This window comes from Geotrypetes seraphini, chromosome 1, assembly GCF_902459505.1.
Source record: "Geotrypetes seraphini chromosome 1, aGeoSer1.1, whole genome shotgun sequence".
In the NCBI taxonomy this organism is placed as follows: Eukaryota; Metazoa; Chordata; class Amphibia; order Gymnophiona; family Dermophiidae; genus Geotrypetes; species Geotrypetes seraphini.
The window spans coordinates 345,891,255-345,908,922 of record NC_047084.1 but is presented as its reverse complement, the minus strand read 5'-3'; the positions used below and the strand labels follow the sequence as shown (position 1 = coordinate 345,908,922).

At 47.2% G+C, this 17,668-nt stretch overlaps 1 protein-coding gene across 8 annotated transcripts in view; it reads right to left on the bottom strand.

The window, feature by feature from the left end:
* YTHDC1 (YTH domain containing 1) overlaps positions 1-17,668 on the bottom strand; it is a 397,408-nt gene that overhangs the window by 347,475 nt on the left and 32,265 nt on the right. The window lies entirely within an intron of this gene.

The window sequence follows — 17,668 nt, the reverse complement described above, 5'->3', positions numbered from 1 at the left end:
ATTTAAGAAGAATCCAATTCTAGAAGGGAATAATTAGATATTTGCCCTCTTTCAAATGGTATAGAGCAGGGGTGTCCAATGTCGGTCCTGAAGGGCCGCAATCCAGTCGGGTTTTCAGGATTTCCCCAATGAATATGCATGAGATCTATGTGCATTCACTGCTTTCAATGCATATTCATTGGGGAAATCCTGAAAACCCGACTGGATTGCGGCCCTCGAGGACCGACATTGGACACCCCTGGTATAGAGGTTTAAAAAAGGGAACGACGTTAATGAAGTCATTAGGTTCAATCTAGCCATTTATTTCTGCATGAATTTAAACAACTAACAAAAAAAAGATAAATATAGTTCATCCAGTCATACAAGAAATGGCTCTACAGCAGGGGTGCCCACACTTTTTTGGCTTGCGAGCTACTTTTAAAATGACCAAGTCAAAATGATCAACCAACAATAAAATTTTAAAAAACACAAAGCACACTGTACGCAGAGAAAATGTCAGTAAGGAAGGAGGGAGGGGGCACAAACTTGGGATACAGAAGGAAGGGAAGGATACAGAAGGAAGGGAGGGAGGGAAGGGGTATGAACTTGGGACATAGGATGGAAGGATAGAAGGAAAGAGATGCTGAGGTGGAGGAGGGAACAGAAAAGGAAAATTGTTGAGCATGGGTGTGAGGGAAAGAAATAGTGTAAGGGGAAAGGAAGAAAGAGGAGAATGTTGGGTATAGGAAGAGAATTGTTGGACATTTTGGTGGGAGAGGAGTAAGGTAGAGAGAGATGAGAGGGAGAAATGTTGGATGTGGTGTTGGAGAGGGAAAAGTGGGACAGATGCAAGAGGGAAGAATGCTGGACCTGGTGGTGGAGGGAATTGAGGAAGAGATGTCGCATGGTTCTGGAGAGGGGTAATAGAAGGAGAAATGTTGGGCATGGGGCTGGTGAGCAGGGGTAAAAGATACTGCACACAGTCCAGGGGGAATGAGAGAGGGAGAAATGTTGGATATGGCAGTAGAAGGAGTTGGAGTGATATACCCTGGATCCCTCTATCTTGCTTTTCTCACTCCCTTTACAGCAAGGGAAGGAATGAGAGAGAGAGAGATGGTGGACATAGCACATGGAGGTGGAGGAGAGAGTAAGAAATGCTGTGCAAGGTGGGGAGGGGTAAAAGAGTGTGGTTTGTGTAGTTTAATTTTGTGGTTACCATTATGTATTATTAATAAGATTATATTGTGTGTATGTGAAAAATGAATGGAAGAAATGGCATTTACAACTAGTATTATTATTAGTATGGCGGCTGGGTCTGGGGTGGAGCCTGGCCAGTGCTTTTGGGCCCCCCAAACAAAAAAGCATTCCACTGACTGGACCTAGTGTGGGAGGAGAGATGGTAGACCTGCTGGGAGGAAGGGGGACGAATGACCGCATCCCAGAAATTTTGGCATAATTTTGCATTTTCAATTTTAAAAAACCTTATCTCCAAGATGCAAACCGAGCTATTTTCTACACATAGCTATTTAAGTTTTTGCATACAGGCCCCTTATATTAGCTTTTTCACTCCTTTATATTCATATGACACAAGTTCACCATTTATTAAGTTTTCTCTCCCTCTTTTTTTTTTTTGTGCACTCAGCATCTTCCTGTTTACTGAGTAGACATACAAATTTTGGTTAGAAATGATTCACAATTACTATCCTAACAAGAGCTAAACAAACTTTAAATAACTTTACAGTAACTTCAAATCCTGGGGGGAAAAAATACCACAGTACTACTGTACCTGCACATTTTTTCCAGTAACAAATTACTAAATATAAAATAATATCAAAACATATCCACAAATTAATTTTGGCCCTTTCAAACCTAGTAATCAGTCATATGTCACTCACACCCCTATAACGTACAAGGCCAGACCAGTCCACCTGACTTCTACTACCGGCAACCCCCTTCGCACAATGATGTCACCTACTCGAGCTCCCGGAGATTCCTTGTTCGCTACGACGTAGGTGTGGCCTGGTAGTCAACTCTGACAGGAGGGTGTCAAAAGTGGGCATATGCTTGCCATTGATCACCAATTTCCTGCCAACGAAGAAAGGGACCCCGTTACGGTAGAAGATCTGCGTCGGTTAGCCATTGTATATCCTGCGATAACCAGCAAGGTTGCAAAGGACAGTGTGGTAGAGAGTGCAAAGTCTTATTTGTTCAGTGTCCTGTCATGCACCATAGGCATTCTGCACTGCAGTGAAGCTTCCAAGCGAGAGAAGGGGAGGCTTCCCTTGCGCCGTGACTATTTTTGCGTCATTAGGCATAGGTCAGCGACAGATGGAAACTTACAACTTGCTTTGGACCTTCCTCGTTGCCGGGTCCTGCCTTCGCGGAAACAGAAAGTAGGCAGGACCTGGCAGCGAGACAGGCCCAAAGCAAGTTGTAAGTTTCCATCCGTCGTTAACCAGTTTTCTGCCTGTCTCCTGCCTTAGCCCGTAGCGAACTCATGTTTCGGGGCTCTAAGATGTGCGTGCTGGCTTCCCTTCTCTTCTCCCCCACCCCCCTGGAGTAACTTCCGGTTTCGGAGGGAAGCCGGCACGCACACCTTAGAGCCCCGAAGCATGAGTTCGCATCTCCAAGCCGGTGAGAGATGGTTTGGGGGAATTTTTTTTATGTTGAGCGGCGGCAACAGCAGGATTCCTGATAGATGACAGCTGGGCGGTAATCTAAATTAGCTGGGCGGACCGCCCAGCTAAAAAGCCCTGGGGAGAACACTGAATAGGGATATGCAAATAGGCCTCTGTAAAATCTAGAGAATTTTCCCGGGTTCACCACCGTTATGATTGAACGAACCATCTCCATTCGAAAGCGCGGAACTCTGAGTGCTCCATTCACGTGAGTAAGGTCTAGAATAGGTCTCTAACTGTCAGCGCCTTTCTTTGGCACGATAAAGTACATGGAGTAGCTCCCTGAGCCTGAGTTTTTGGGCAGTACAGGTTCTATGGCCTGAATATCAAGTAACCTTCTCACAGCAGCTTGCACTTTGATCACCTTTTCTGGGCGCTCTGTGGGAGAGTCCACAAACCAATACATTTGATGCCAGGCAAATTCTAGCTTGTAACCTGACCGAATGATATCCAGCACCCAATGGTCAGACAAAATCTAAACCCAGCTCTGCAGAAATGTTGAGAGTCTGGCCCAAATATGAAGAGGGGTCTCCCTTGGTCTGGTGTCATTGCGTTTTCTTGGTTGATGGAGCAGCACAGGAAACGAAGGCCTGGTTACGCATGGATCGAAAAACCTCTGCTTGTAGCCCTGGGAGAAACTCTGCGATGTGAAACTGGAGTCTGACAAGAGTAGCTTTGGAAGTTGAATCACCAGCCCATTGTCTGATCCAGAGCATTCTACGAGCAGAAACTGAATAAGCCGATGCTTACCCAGGACACATATCATACAGGGCGTCAGCTATATAATCCACACCAGATAAAATAAATTGGAGGAGAAGCATCTCCCTCACTCTCCAAAGTGCACACTCTGGACAGACAAGCACGTGTGACAAAGGCCGAGCCACTGCCTCAAATAGTCTCCTGAGAACTACATCTACTCAGCAGTCCTTGAGCACACCACGCCGCCACCACGCTCAGAAGCAAGGTGCGCTCAGTGACCTGGGCAACCAAGAAAAACACTTTAGGCTGACTAAAAAGTTCCTGACACTCCTGTGCCATAGGATACAGACAGAACATAGCTCTCGGTACTTTGGGAGCCCCCTCCGGAGAATCCCACTGCTACAAGATCAAGATATTAATATCTGGATGCCAGGAAAATGCCAAGGACTGAGCTCTTACTCCACATATAAGGGAGGAGGAAGTGGAAGGAGCTGGCTGAGTGACTAAATTCAACCCAGAGACTCCAAAATAAGATCCGGCAAGGCAGCAGGCTTAAATAAACATATAACTGTGGGATCATCCCCGGGTTCTAAAACCAAAGTAGAATCTAAAGAGCCAGTGTACATTCCCAGGTCTCCTGCCACGGGAGGAACATCTGCAGAAAATAAGGGTCAGTAAAATGGTTATTATCCGTATCCTCCGAGGTCTCCTAAGTGATGAACAGCAGAAGACGTGCATTGTGAGGCTATGCTGCGAGGAGACAAGTCCAGTGCGCAGCTGGACTGCACAAGAGTATGGCTCTTGCGAAAGGCTTTCCCCAAAAATTTCAAGAAATCTACGAAGGCATCTATACCAGGGAGCACTGAGTCACCCTGTGATGACTCTACTTTCCATTCGTGCGGATGCATTGCAGCCCAAGAAATGCAATGTCACTATTTCCAGCCCCCAAAAACAGTAAAGGCCACTCCGGGCTAGCTGCCCGTTTTGTTTGAGTATGGAGAGGAGAGGTTAAACATATCGCTCCCGCCTCTCCAGTCCATACGGCACATGGCGCAAGGATGCTCTTGAGACACAAATTTTGCACAATCCTGGCATGAATTTGGGGATGAATAGCCCAAGGACTCCATCCCAACCAGTTTTGAGGCCAAAAATGAAGTTTTGGAAATGCAAGAAACTTTAGAAAAAGATCACTAAAAATCCAAGATAGCCGCCATCAAGATTTCCACGCCTAAAATCGCTAAACAAACTTACTAAAGATAAAACATGGCAAATTTAGGGTTTTTCAGGTGAGGGGAAACATGCAGAAACTTTCAAAAAAGCACAGTTACTTACCGTAATAGGTGTTATCCAGGGACAGCAGGCAGCTATTCTCATATGGGTGACGTCGGATGCGGAAGTCTCGCAAGCAAACTTGCTTCAAGAAACGAGAAGTTTCAAGTCAGCCTTCCCGCCCAGTGCAGGGTGTGTCTCCTCAGTTCAGATAGCTAGCAGAGAAGCCAACCAGGGGAGGTGAGTGGGTTGTGAGAATAGCTGCCTGCTGTCCCTGGATAACACCTGTTACGGTAAGTAACTATGCTTTATCCCAGGACAAGCAAGCAGGTATTCTCACATATGGGTGACCTCCAAGCTAACCAGAATGGGATGGTGGGAGTGATGGCAATTCAGGAGAATAAATTTTGTAACACTGCCTGGACAAAATGGCCATCCGCTATAATAATAACCCCTATCCTAAAAAATAGCAAAGAATCGTCAGCCCTAGTTTCCAACTACAGACCAATTGCTTCCATACCACTCTTTGTAAAGATCATGGAGGGGCTGGTACACTCCCAATTAATGGAATATCTAGACCAGTTCTCACTCCTTCATGAGACTCAATCCGGCTTTAGACCGCTTTTCAGCACAGAAACGGTAATTACGGCCATCTTAGATTACTTGCACCTACTTTTAAGCAAAGGCCTCAGTGCCCTGATCATGCAATTCGACATGAAACTTAAATCCATTAAAGCATACTTTGATAACTCTGCCTTCAGACTTCAAACTCAAGCTCAATACTGAGAAGACAAAATTCTTTATCGCTTCACCGCGCCCTCTTGACACCAAAACCCCACTAGACATCAACAAACATAACTACCCCATACAGCCCACCATTAAAATACTGGGTGTAACTCTGGACCAATGCCTCACCATGAAAGATCAGGTGGACTCCCTAATCAAAAAGAGTTTTTTCACCCTCTGGAAACTTAAATCCATTAAAGCATACTTTGATAATTCTGCCTTCAGAATCTTGGTACAATCCCTCGTATTAAGTCAACTCGACTACTGTAACATCGTCTACTTAGCAATCCCCCAAAATAATATGCGACGATTACAACTAATGCAAAACACTGCGGTCAGACTAATCTTCGGTCTAAAGAAGTTCGATCACGTGACGCCATATTTCAAACAGCTACACTGGTTGACGATGGAAGCTCGTGTAAAGTTTAAATTCGCCTGCCTCTGTTTTAAAGTTTTCTACGGTCTAACCCCTAAATACATCACTGTCCTATTCTCCTTCTCAGCCAACAAACACAAGAGAAGTTCCCACTCGCACTTCATTTCTCCCCTGGTTAGAGGATGCAAACTAAAAAAATACCATGAGCATCTTCTCTCACATCAGGCTGCTCTATGGGGTAAAGACCTAGAACAACTCCTATTGCCCACCACTTATGAGGTATTCAGGAAACGCCTCAAAACCCACCTATTCCTGAAATTCCTAGACAGTTGACCCACTTCCCTCTTTCCCCTCCCTTGCCCTTTCTCCCCATTGTTCCCCACATCCCTTAAGTTAATTCAACTTGTACGTCAACTCAACTTGTACTCCACTAATCTTTTGGAAACCGCATAGAACTTAACGGTATTGCGGTATATAAACTGTTATTATTATTATCCCGTCTGGAGAAAACATCCAGACAATAGTGAGAAGTGAAAGTATGAACCGAGGACCAAGTGGCAGCCTTGCAAATCTCCTCAATAGGGGTAGACCTGAGGAAAACTACTGAAGCTGCCATTGCTCTGACCTTATGGGCTGTGACTCTACTGTGTAAGGGTAAGCCAGCCTGGGCAGAGCAGAACGAAATACAAGCAGCAATCCAGTTGGAGATGGTACGTTTAGAGATAGGATGTCCCAACTTGTGTGGATCGAAAGAGACAAAAAGTTTAGGAGCAGATCTGTGTGGTTTGGTGCTTTCCAAATAAATGGCCAAAGCACGTTTACAGTCCAGAGTATGAAGAGCTGATTCTCCAGGATGAGAATGAGGCTGAGGAAAGAACTAGAGATTTGCGCAGGGACAGAAATCCCACCCGTTCCCGCCAAAGTCCCACCCGTCCCTGTGAGGAATCCCACCCGTCCCCGCAAGGAATCCCTTCCGTCCCTATAAACTTCAGAAATAGTTATTTCATTTAATTATGCTACTGAATTAAAGGCTCTGGTAGAAACCCATTTACAAATAAGCAAAAAGACTTTATTAATTTGGAAATATTAAATTAGGAAGAATAAATACTTTGTAAACGGGTTTCTACCAGAGCCTCTAATGTTTATAAATTTTTATCAACACAACTAATATACTGCTTTATCCTAAAGCAAAAAAAGAAATATAATTTTTTCCTACCTTTGTTGCCTGGTTTCTACTTTCCTCATGTTCTCATTCAGTTCCTTCCATCCACTATCTCTCTTCTCTCTGCGTCTTCCATTTGCACTGTGCCTCTCCCTTTCTCCCCCCTTCCAAATTGGTCTGACACCCATCTTCTTCACTCCGCTCCCCCCATAGTCTGGCATCTCTGTCTTCTTCCCTGCCAGCTTCTTCTCCCCACTCTCTCTTCCCCATTTCCTTTCAGCGTCCTTCTCCCCCCATCTTCCCCATGTCCTGTCAGCGTCCTTCTCCCCCCTCTGTCTTCCACATGTCCTTTCGGCGTCCTTCTCCCCCCGTCCTCCCCATGTCCTTTTAGCGTCCTTCTCCCCCTCTGTCTTCCCTATGTCCTTTCAGCGTCCTTCTCCCCTCCATCTTCCCCATGTCCTTTCAGCGTCCTTCTCCCCCTCTGTCTTCCCCATGTCCTTTCAGCGTGCTTTCCCCCCAGGCTTCCCCATGTCTTTTCAGCGTCCTTCTCCCCCCCCCCCATCTTCCCTATGTGCTTTCAGCATCCTTCTCCCCCCTCTGTCTTCCCCAGTGCTTTCAGCGTCCTTCTCCCCTCTCAATTTTACCCATTTCCCTTAAGCGTCTTTTCCTCTCCACTCCACGTTTCCTCCTTTTCTCTCTCCATGCCCCTTACCTTTGTGGCGCTTCCCCGCCCAACCGACAACAGAACAGGTCCGGTCCGAGAAACCTCCCTTCCCTGTAGCCGCGAATCTAAATTACCTTCTTACAGCAGCTGGAGTATTGAAGCTGCTGTAAGAAGGTAATTTAGATTCGCGGCTACAGGGCAGGGAGGTTTGTCGGACCGGGCCTGTTGTTGGTCGGTCGGGGGAAGCACCACAAAGGTAAGGGGGCCTGGTCGGCTGTGCACCCCCCCCATAAGGCTGCACCCGGGGCGGACCACCCTCCCCGTCCCCCCCTTGTTACGCCACTGCCTTTCCCTACCTGCCCTGCCGCAGCACACAGCCGACCGAAAGTCTTCCCAATGTCAGTGCTGACATTGGAGGAAGGGAGGGCTTTGCTTAAGCCCTCCCTCCGACGTCAGCGCTAACATCTTGGAAGACTTCCGATCGGCTGTGTGCTGCGGCAGGGCAGGTAGGGAGAAGACGAGCCTCGCGAGTACATCCAACCCTGCAGGAACCCCGCAACCCTAGGGGGCGTCCCCATGGGATCTCCGTGACCTTAGGGGGCGTCCCCACAGGATCCCCGCGACCCGAAGGGGAAACCAGCAGGATCTCTACGCGGGTCCCGCGGGATTCCCGTCATCCACGTTCCCGTGCAGCTCTCTAGAAAGAACACTGGAAGAACAATGGATTGGTTGAGATGAAATTCCAATACCACTTTTGGAAGGAATTTAGGATGAGTATGGAGAACCACCTTGTCAGGATGGAAGACAGTGAAAGGTGGATCAGCAACTAAAGCTTGCAGCTCACTAACTCGTCGAGCAGAAGTGAGAGCAATGAGAAACACCACTTTCCAAGTGACATACTTGAGATGAGCCGTAGACATTGGTTCAAATGAAGGCTTCATCAATTGAGCAAGGACAACATGGAGGTCCCAAACCACTGGAGGCGGTTGAGATGAGGTTTGACATTGAAAAGTCCTTTCATGAATCTGCAAACCACCGGATAAGCAGAAAGAGGTTTCCCTTCAATAGGTTGATGGAAAGCCGTAATTGCACTAAGATGGACTCAAATCGATGTAGACTTGAGGCCAGAGGTGGATAAGTGCAAAAGATAATCCACAACAGAAGATAAGGAGGAATATTGAGGTTCCTTATCATGAGAAAAACACCATGTAGAAAATCTAGTCCATTTTTAGTGATAGCATTGTCTAGTTGTAAGCTTTCTAGAAGCTTCTAAAATGTCTCTTACAGATCGAGAAAACTGAAGAGTGATTACGTTGAGAGGTACCAGGCTGTCAGGTGTAGAGACTGCAGGTTGGGATGAAGCAGAGATCCCTGACTCTGTGTAAGTAGAGATGGAAAAACTGGTAGAAGGTATGGCTCCCTGGTGCTGAGTGGAAGTGGAAGGGAGTACCAAGGTTGTCTCAGCCACCGAGGAGCAATCAGAATCATGGTGGCATGGTCGTTCTTCAACTTGACCAGACTCTTGAGAATGAGTGGGAATGGAGGGAATGCATAGAGGAAGAGATTCGTCCATTCCAAAAGAAAAGCGTCTGCCTCGAGGAGATAAGGAGAATATATCCTGGAGCAGAACTGAGGCAATTTGTGGCTGTGGGGAGCTGCAAAGAGATCTATCTGTGGCGTTCCTCACTGTGAAAAGATATGATGAAGAAGCAAAGAATGAAGTGTCCATTCGTGAGGTTGGAGAAGACGACTCAAGTTGTCTGCCAAGCAATTGTTCGCCCCTTTGATGTTGACAGCTTTGAGGAAGGTGTTGTGATGGATGCCCAGTTCCAAACCTTCAGAGCTTCATGACAAAGGGAGGAAGATCCCGTCCCTCCCTGTTTGTTGACATAGTACATGGCGACTTGGTTGTCCGTCCGACTAAGGACTATCTGGTCGTGAAGATGTTGAAAAGCGTTGAGAGCCTTGAAAAACGCTCTGAGTTCCAACAGATTGATGTGACACTGACGATCCGTATTGGTTCAGTGGCCTTGAGTATGGAGACTATCGAGATGAGCGCCCCAAGCGTAGGTCGAGGAATCTGTGGTGAGGACCTTCTGATGAAGGGGCGTTTGAAACAGCAAGCCTCTGGAGAGTTGGGAAGAGAACATCCACCAACGGAGAGACTGCTGCAAGGAAGGAGTGACAGTCATGTGTCGAGATAGAGGGTTGCAAACCTGTGTCCACTGAGATGCCAGGGTCCACTGAGGAATACTGAGGTGAAGTCTGGCAAAAGGAGTCACGTGTACTGTCGAGGCCATGTGACCCAGGAGTACCATCATGTGTCTCGCTGAGATGGAAGAGCGGAAAGACACTGTATGGCAGAGTTGCAGGAGAGCTTCCAGACATTGTTGCGGAAGGAAAGCTTTGAGTTGGACAGAGTCCAGAACAGCTCCAATAAATTGTAGATTCTGAGAGGAGTAAAGTTGAAATTTGGGAAAGTTGATGTCGAATCCCAAGTGTTGTAGAAACCACATAGTCCATTGGGTCGCTACAATAACCCCCTGAGATCTTTGATGAGCCAGTCGTCTAGGTAGAGGAATACCTGAAGACCATGGTTCATTAGAGCTGCTGCTACCACTACAAGGCACTTGGTGAACACTCTGGGATATGAAGCCAGGCGAAAGGGCAGCACTCTGTACTTATAATGCAGATTCCCCACCTGAAATCTGAGGTATTTGCAGGAGGCCGGATGAATGGGAATACGAGTATAACCTCCTTGAGATCCAGATCTAGGAGGGGATACAGGGATGCTGGGGATAGTATGCAAAATTTTTCTATGACTAAAAATTGGTTGAGAGCCCTGAGATCAGAATAGGTCGCAGATCATCCGTCTTCTTCGTAACAAGGAAGTAACGGGAGTAAAAACCCCTGTTCTGCTGTTCCAAGGGAACTGGTTCGATGGCATGGAGACGAAACAGAGCTTGAGCTTCCTGAAGAAGAAGGGCGGTCTGGGATGGGCTTGAAAGATACTCTCTTGGAGGAAGCTCTGGTGGAATCTGAGTGAAATGAAGAGAATATCCTTCCCTGATGATGGATAGCACCCAGAGGTCGGATGTGATTGTCTCCCATCGGTGGTACCAAGAGGGGGAAGGTAAGACAGAGACAGAACGGTGGAGGTTATGCTCTGTTTTAAAGAGTCAAAAAGGCTGTGTAGCCTTAGGTGCAGCATAAGGTTGAGATTTTTGTTGCTTCTGAGCAGGAGCTGGCTATAGCATAGGTCTGACAAAAGAAATCGCTTTGAATTTGATTAAGCGATTAATCAAGAAAAATAATAAACTTGAAACAAAGGATTTGTCATGCTCAGACAATTCTATGGTGGCTACCTCAATGGATTCATTGAAGAGGTCATTGCCCAAGGTGTCTTGAAAAGTAGGATCCATGTGAATGGTACGAAGCCAAGCAAGGCGGCGCATTGCAACTAGAGAGTTGCGCGGGGACAAAAATCCCACCCGTCCCCGTGAGGAATCCCTCCGTCCCCACCCGTCCCCGCGAGGAATCCCCTCCATCCCCACCCGTCCCCGCGAGGAATCCCCTTCGTCACCATCCTTCCCTATAAACTTCAGAAATAGTTATTTTATTTAATTATGCTACTGAATTAAAGGCTCTGGTAGAGACCCATTTACAAATAAGCAAAGAGACTTTATTAATTTGGAAATATTAATTGGGAAGAATACATACTTTGTAAATGGGTTTCTACCAGAACCTCTAATGTAAATATAAAATATAAACTCAGCTGATGAGAACCCACAAACTGTCAGCTGAGGACTTCCTTTGCAGTTGGCCTGGGGTCCCTTTTGCCAAGCTTGGCAGGCAGCAGTAGCGTCCCCGAGTCACAGATGCTGGCACCTCAGTGGCTCATGGATGCTTCCAGCGACTGCTGCGCTTGGTGGAGGGGAGTTCTGACTATCTCTAGAGGAGGTCCTCTGCTGGCGGTGCTTGGGGATCCCCACCAATCACAGCAAGGGCCAACAAGTACTTCAACACTATAGAAATAAAACCAGAAATGCATTTCCTTTTCTTTTAAACACAAAACAAAGATATCTGCCATATACATTTCCCAAGGCAGATGACTCTATGCAATGTCACCTCGGTAACAAAATACAAAAATAGACAAATACACCCCCTCCCTTTTTACTAAACCACAATAGTAGGTTTTAGCACAGGGAGTTACGCTGAAAGCCTCGCGCTGCTCTCAATGCTCATATGCTCCCTGCGCTAAAAAACGATATTGCGGTTTAGTAAAAGGGAGCCATAGTGCAAAATATAGACAGCAGATATAAATTCTCAAAACAGACACATTTTGATCACTAAATTGAAAATAAAATCATTTTTCCTATCTTTGCTGTTTGGTGATTTCATGAGTCTCTGGTTGCACTTTCTTCTTCTGACTGTGCATCCAATCTTTCTTCCTTTCTTTCAGCCTCCTGTATGTTTCCTCTCCTCCAGACCTCATTCTCTCCCCCAACTTTTTCTTTCTGTCTCCCTGTTCCCCCTTCTTTCTGTCTCTGTCTGCCCCCTTTCTTTCTTTCTCCGTGCCCTCCCCCAAGCCACTCGGTTTGCTGCCACCGCCATCGGGGAATAGCCCCCAAGCCACCGCTGTCCCAAGCTTTCCCTGCAGAAGCGTCGCGCTGACCAGCATTCCGCTCCCTGACGTCAATTCTGACGTAGGAGAGGAAGTTCCGGGCCAACAAGACATTTCTCCTCATTTCATCCAGCCTGAGCCCCATCTCTCCTTGATCCAGCATTTCCCTTCTGTGTCTGTCAGAATTACCATTCCACCTATTTTCCAGCATTACCCTTTTTTGTATCCATCTCACCTATATCCCTATCTCACCACTTTTTCAGAATCTTCATTTGTCTCTGTCCTTGTCTTTACCCCATATTCACCATTTGCCCTTTCAATGTCTTTATCTCCCCCCCCCCCACACACACACACTTTTTCAGCATTACTTCTATGTCTCTATTTCACCTCCTCTTCATGTCCCCTCTGTATCTCTATCCTTATTCAGTAGGTCCTGCTTACCCTTTCTCTTCTTTGTGTCACTATCTCCATTTTCAGCTTTCCCCCCTTTTCCTTTGTTACTGCACCCTGTAGCCAGAATCTTTCCACCCTCTCTCCACTCCGGCCCAGCCCAGTATGAAATATTTCCTTTTGTTTCCCTCCCCTCTCTTTCTCTCTCTTCTCCTCCCTCACCCACGAGTCCTGCATCTGGCCCTCTCCCTTCTACCTGCACCTGGCAACACCCCCCTGCTCCGCTGCTCTCTTAAGCAACTCATCAGCAGCGGTGATCAAGACAAGCTGCCGACATCGAGGCCTTCCCTCTACGAGTCCCGCCTTTGTGGAAAAAGGAAGTTGAAACAAGCGGGACTCGCAGAGGGTAGGCCCCGACGTCAGAAGCTTGTGTCGATCGCTGCTGCTGAGTTGCCGAAGAGAGTCGCGGAGCAGGGGTTGTGGCCGGAAGCAGGTAGAAGGGAGAGGGAGATAAGAAGGCTGTAGAAGCTCCGGAGCATGACACCGAACCCGGCCAGGATGATTTCTTTTTCAGGCTGCTGCTGCCGCTGCCACCCCCCACCCGAAATGACAAAAAACAGCCTAATGCCCACGTCGGGAAATAGCCATGCTGAGCAGTGAGCTCAGCACGTACACAGATGAAAGCCTTGCTTGCTGATTGGTCCGGCGGCACGGCGGGGCGTGGCCGCCGGACCAATCAGCAAGCAAGGCTTTCATCTGTGTACGTGCTGAGCTCACTGCTCAGCATGGCTATTTCCCGCCGCGACGCCAGACTTGTAAGCTGCATGCCTGCATCGCCAGAATTTAGGTAGGCTGTTTTCATCCCCGTGGGAGTCCCTTGGGCCAGGGGGCGTCCCCGTGGGAGTCCCGTGGGTCAGGGGGGCATCCCCGTGGGAGTCCCGTGGGCCAGGGGGCGTCCCCGTGGGAGTCCCTTGGGCCAGGGGGGGAACCTGCGGGATCCCCGCGGGACCCACGTTCCCGTGCAGACCTCTAATTGCAACAGAACAAGCAGCCGCTGGGGCAGACAACTCGAAGGCATCATAAGAAGACTGGAGGAGGAGCAGTTTACCGGACTGGAGGAGAGTGTGGGGTGTCCCGTTGCTGGTCCCGGATTGAACAGCGGCGGCTTTCTTTCTCCCTTTTCCTGGTCGGCGGCGCTGACAGGCACTCGCAGAGACGGACCCCTGACGTCACTGGGTCCGTCTCCGACAGCATTGAAAAACAGCCGCTGCTGCGGTTGCGGCCGCAGGGCGTGGCCCCTTAGGGCACGCCCCTTAGGAGCCACGTGGAGTCCGGGAGCCGGCAGTGGGCAATTTCATTCGGGGCACATAGACCCGGATCGGATCCTGCTCCCTATTATTGGATCTAAGATGTTTATTCCATGTCGGCTGAAGTGAGGACATCGTTGAAGTTTTTTCTTTTCTAATAATGCCGAAAAGACGAGGAAGGAACACCGGAGGAGCCTCCCGGCGACCCTTAACCCCAGTGGTCACTATTGATGATTTTCTCCGACGCCTACAAAGGGAACAAGAAGGATCGGGTGCTAGCTCGTTGGGGACACCGCCGGAGAGTAGTGCGGTGGGTTCCCCTGAGCATGATATCACTCTTAGCCCCGACGTTAGGTCGCCACCCCTCCAACCGACGCCGCAAGCTGCCAGCTCCCCACGGGACCAGAAGCCACCTGAGGAGGTGGTTTCTTCTCTGTCCACAGAGGCTAGTATGGAGGGCTCGCCGAATATGACAACGGGACTTGCGACCGGGACAACAGAGGTTGGAGGAATACAAGACGTCACTGAGGTAAAGCTAATTTCAGAACATTTAGATACTACACCATTACAACTTTTCTCACCTACAAAACCTCCTACAGTCACACTCGAAGCATTATGGGACTTGGTAGTGAATTTGGGGAATTCCTTAAACCCTCAAATAAAAAATTTGGATAAAGAATTAAAAGAACAAAAGGAAGAAATAAAAGTTTTAAAACAGGACATGTCACAATTTAAAACAGAGACACAAAATACAAATAAGGAGTTAATGTTATTGAAATAAAATCAAGATATGTTGGTTAAAGATAATATATTACTCAGGAAGAAGTTGGAAGTGCAGGAGAATAATGGTCGAATAAATAACTTGAGATTTATAAATTTTCCAAGGATCCTGTCAACTTCTCCTAGAGAAATGGTGAAAAGGTATTTTATGGAAATTTTGGAAATTCCTGAAAACTCCTTACCTCCTCTTACAAGAGTGTATTACCTACCTACTAAGCCCCAATTCAAAGAAGAAGAAAAAATTGAGGAACCCCGGGAGAGGTCATTGGACATTTCGGCAATACTGGAACAATCAGATAGAGAACTGGCTGTTCCAGCTACTCTCTTGTTGTCTGTTGCTTTGGCTCCAGACAAGGATTGGATATTAAAACTTTTTTTTAAAAATAGATCCAAAGACTTCCTGGGGCAGCATATTCAGATTTTCCCTGATGTCTCTAGAGAGACTCAAAAAAGAAGGAAAGAATTTTTAATTCTAAAACCTGGAGTGACTCAAATAGGGAGTATTTTCTTTTTGAGATACCCATGTAAATGTGTAGTTAGATATTTATCATTGAAGTATATATTTACAGAGCCATCTCAACTGATTAGTTTTCTCTCAATGAAACGTCTAGAAAAAGGAATAACACCATAAGAACGTCCATGGAAAGTTAGCTCCCTGCACTTTAGCCAGATAAGGAATTTTTTTCTTATTTAATTAATTTGAATTATATATGTTCTACTCTTAATTATGGATCCAATAATATTGAGGACTAGTGTGAGATTAACTAGTTTAGTATTTCCTTGTAGTAAATGTTAATTTTGGAATTTTTAATATGTTGTTTGATCTCACTTTACTGTACAAGATGTATAAGCTTGGAAATATTGTAAAACTCTATAAACAAATAATAAAAAAAAAAAAAAAGAAGACTGGAGGAGATGCAATCTGAGTTGTGATAGAAAAACTATGACATCTTGAAATTCAAAGTGCTTTTGAGTATGCAAATAACTCAAAAATTTAGGCAAAAGAAGTAATAAAATGAAAAGGATAATTAAGGAGTTTAGAGGACATCATAACATTTTGAGAGATGCGAAGTCCAAATTCAGCCATAGTCTTCCCATCCCTTCCAGGAGTGCAATGTGCCTGGAACAGCAGGAATGGTATGAGGAGATCCGGTAATGCCCTGCCTGGAGAAGGACTCGAGGACGTCGAGGCAGCCTGGGTCGAAGATGAAACTTCGGCTGGAAAAAAGGCATCAAAAGAATAGGGAGACATGGACAAGGTAATCGAGACCGCTGAGTCGTCGAGGTGTGGAAGAGTCGACGGTCTAGGAGATGCAGGTGTAGATCAAGGCGTAGTGGAAGACAGGCGCTCCTTAGAAGAAGAGCAATGCCTGGAAGCATGCCTTGAACATCGATGAGAACTGTGCTTGGAAGCAGATCTCAAAGGTCAAGGAGCCTTCGCCCTGGCGATGGAAGCAGGCAATGCCACCAGGGAATGGATGGGGCTTGGAGTTGTGGATCGAAGCTCCAGAGGCTGGATGGAGGAATCTCGATTCACTCGCAAAGACTCTGCTCCTTGCATCGAGTGCGACTATGCCAGACCAGACACTTGCAAAGACTCTGCTCCTTGCATCGAGTGCGACTATGCCAGACCAGACACTCGCAAAGACTCTGCGCCTTGCATCGAGTGTGACTATGCCAGACCAGACACTCGCAAAGACTCTGCTCCTTGCATCGAGTGTGACGATGCCAGACCAGACACTCGCAAAGACTCTGCTCCTTGCATCGAGTGTGACTATGCCAGACCAGACACTCGCAAAGACTCTGCTCCTTGCATCGAGTGTGACTATGCCAGACCAGACACTCTCAAAGACTCTGCTCCTTGCATCAAGTGTATATATGCCAGACCAGACACTCGCAAAGACTCTGCTCCTTGCATCGAGTGCAAATCTGGAGCTCGGGACAGAAGCAAAGACTCGACCTCACGGGAGACTGCTGATTTCCCAGTTGAAGTAGAAGAGGCATTGTCGAGGCAGAACTATATTTGCTCAATAACTGAACAAATTGCTGCCCAAACATGGTCTGGAAAGAAGCTGGCAAGGATGGATCCGCGTCTGAAACCAGACCACCTGCCTTGGATGGAGGTTCCACCGAGGCAGTGAAAATGTGCTTCGACTTGGAAGTCTTAGGCACCTGATACACCACTGGTGGAACTGTCTGCTACGCTAGCTCACCTGAGGATACAGGGGAAGATACAGCAGTCGTCATCGAGGAAAGAGCTGTTGCAAATGAGGAAGGGTTGATGAGGCTCTAGGTCGAAGCAGTGGAGGCCGGTGGACCCTCAGTCGAAGTCGAGGCCGGGGTCAACTTCAGAATCAAGGAAGAAGTGGATTCCATCTGGAAGAGCCTTTCCACTGAAAATAGATGACGTGTAAGCACGAGGTTGAAGAGCAGCACAGCGGTCGCACGACTTCGGTTGATGGGGAGCCGAAGGCACTTAAGGCACCTGGTTTGTGGGTCCGGGAGAGAAATCGCACGCTGACACTGGTTACACTTCATGAAGCCGGTAGCTGGCCGGGACATAGAAGGAAAAAACAGCCGCTGTAAGGTCGAAGCCCGTGGGCTGCGGCCAAGCAGCCTGCCCCAGCAACTGGACGGAAGAAAGAAAAAAAAAAATTTATTTATTTTTTTTTTTTTTAAAACAAGAAATAAAAGAAACACAGTGATTCGTGAAGAAAATAACACAAAACCGCAGTGACAGAAGGCACGAAGTTAGTTAGTTAAATGCAGAGAGTCAAAGACAGACTTCTCAGCTACGCGGAAAACTGAGAACTGAGGAGACGCGCCCTGCACTGGGCAGGAAGGTACTCACGCATGCGTGATGCGGCTGACTCGAAACTTCTCGTTTCTTCAAGCAAGTTTGCTTGCGAGGCTTCCGCATCCGGGCTCCATCGGTGGCGTCACCCATATGTGAG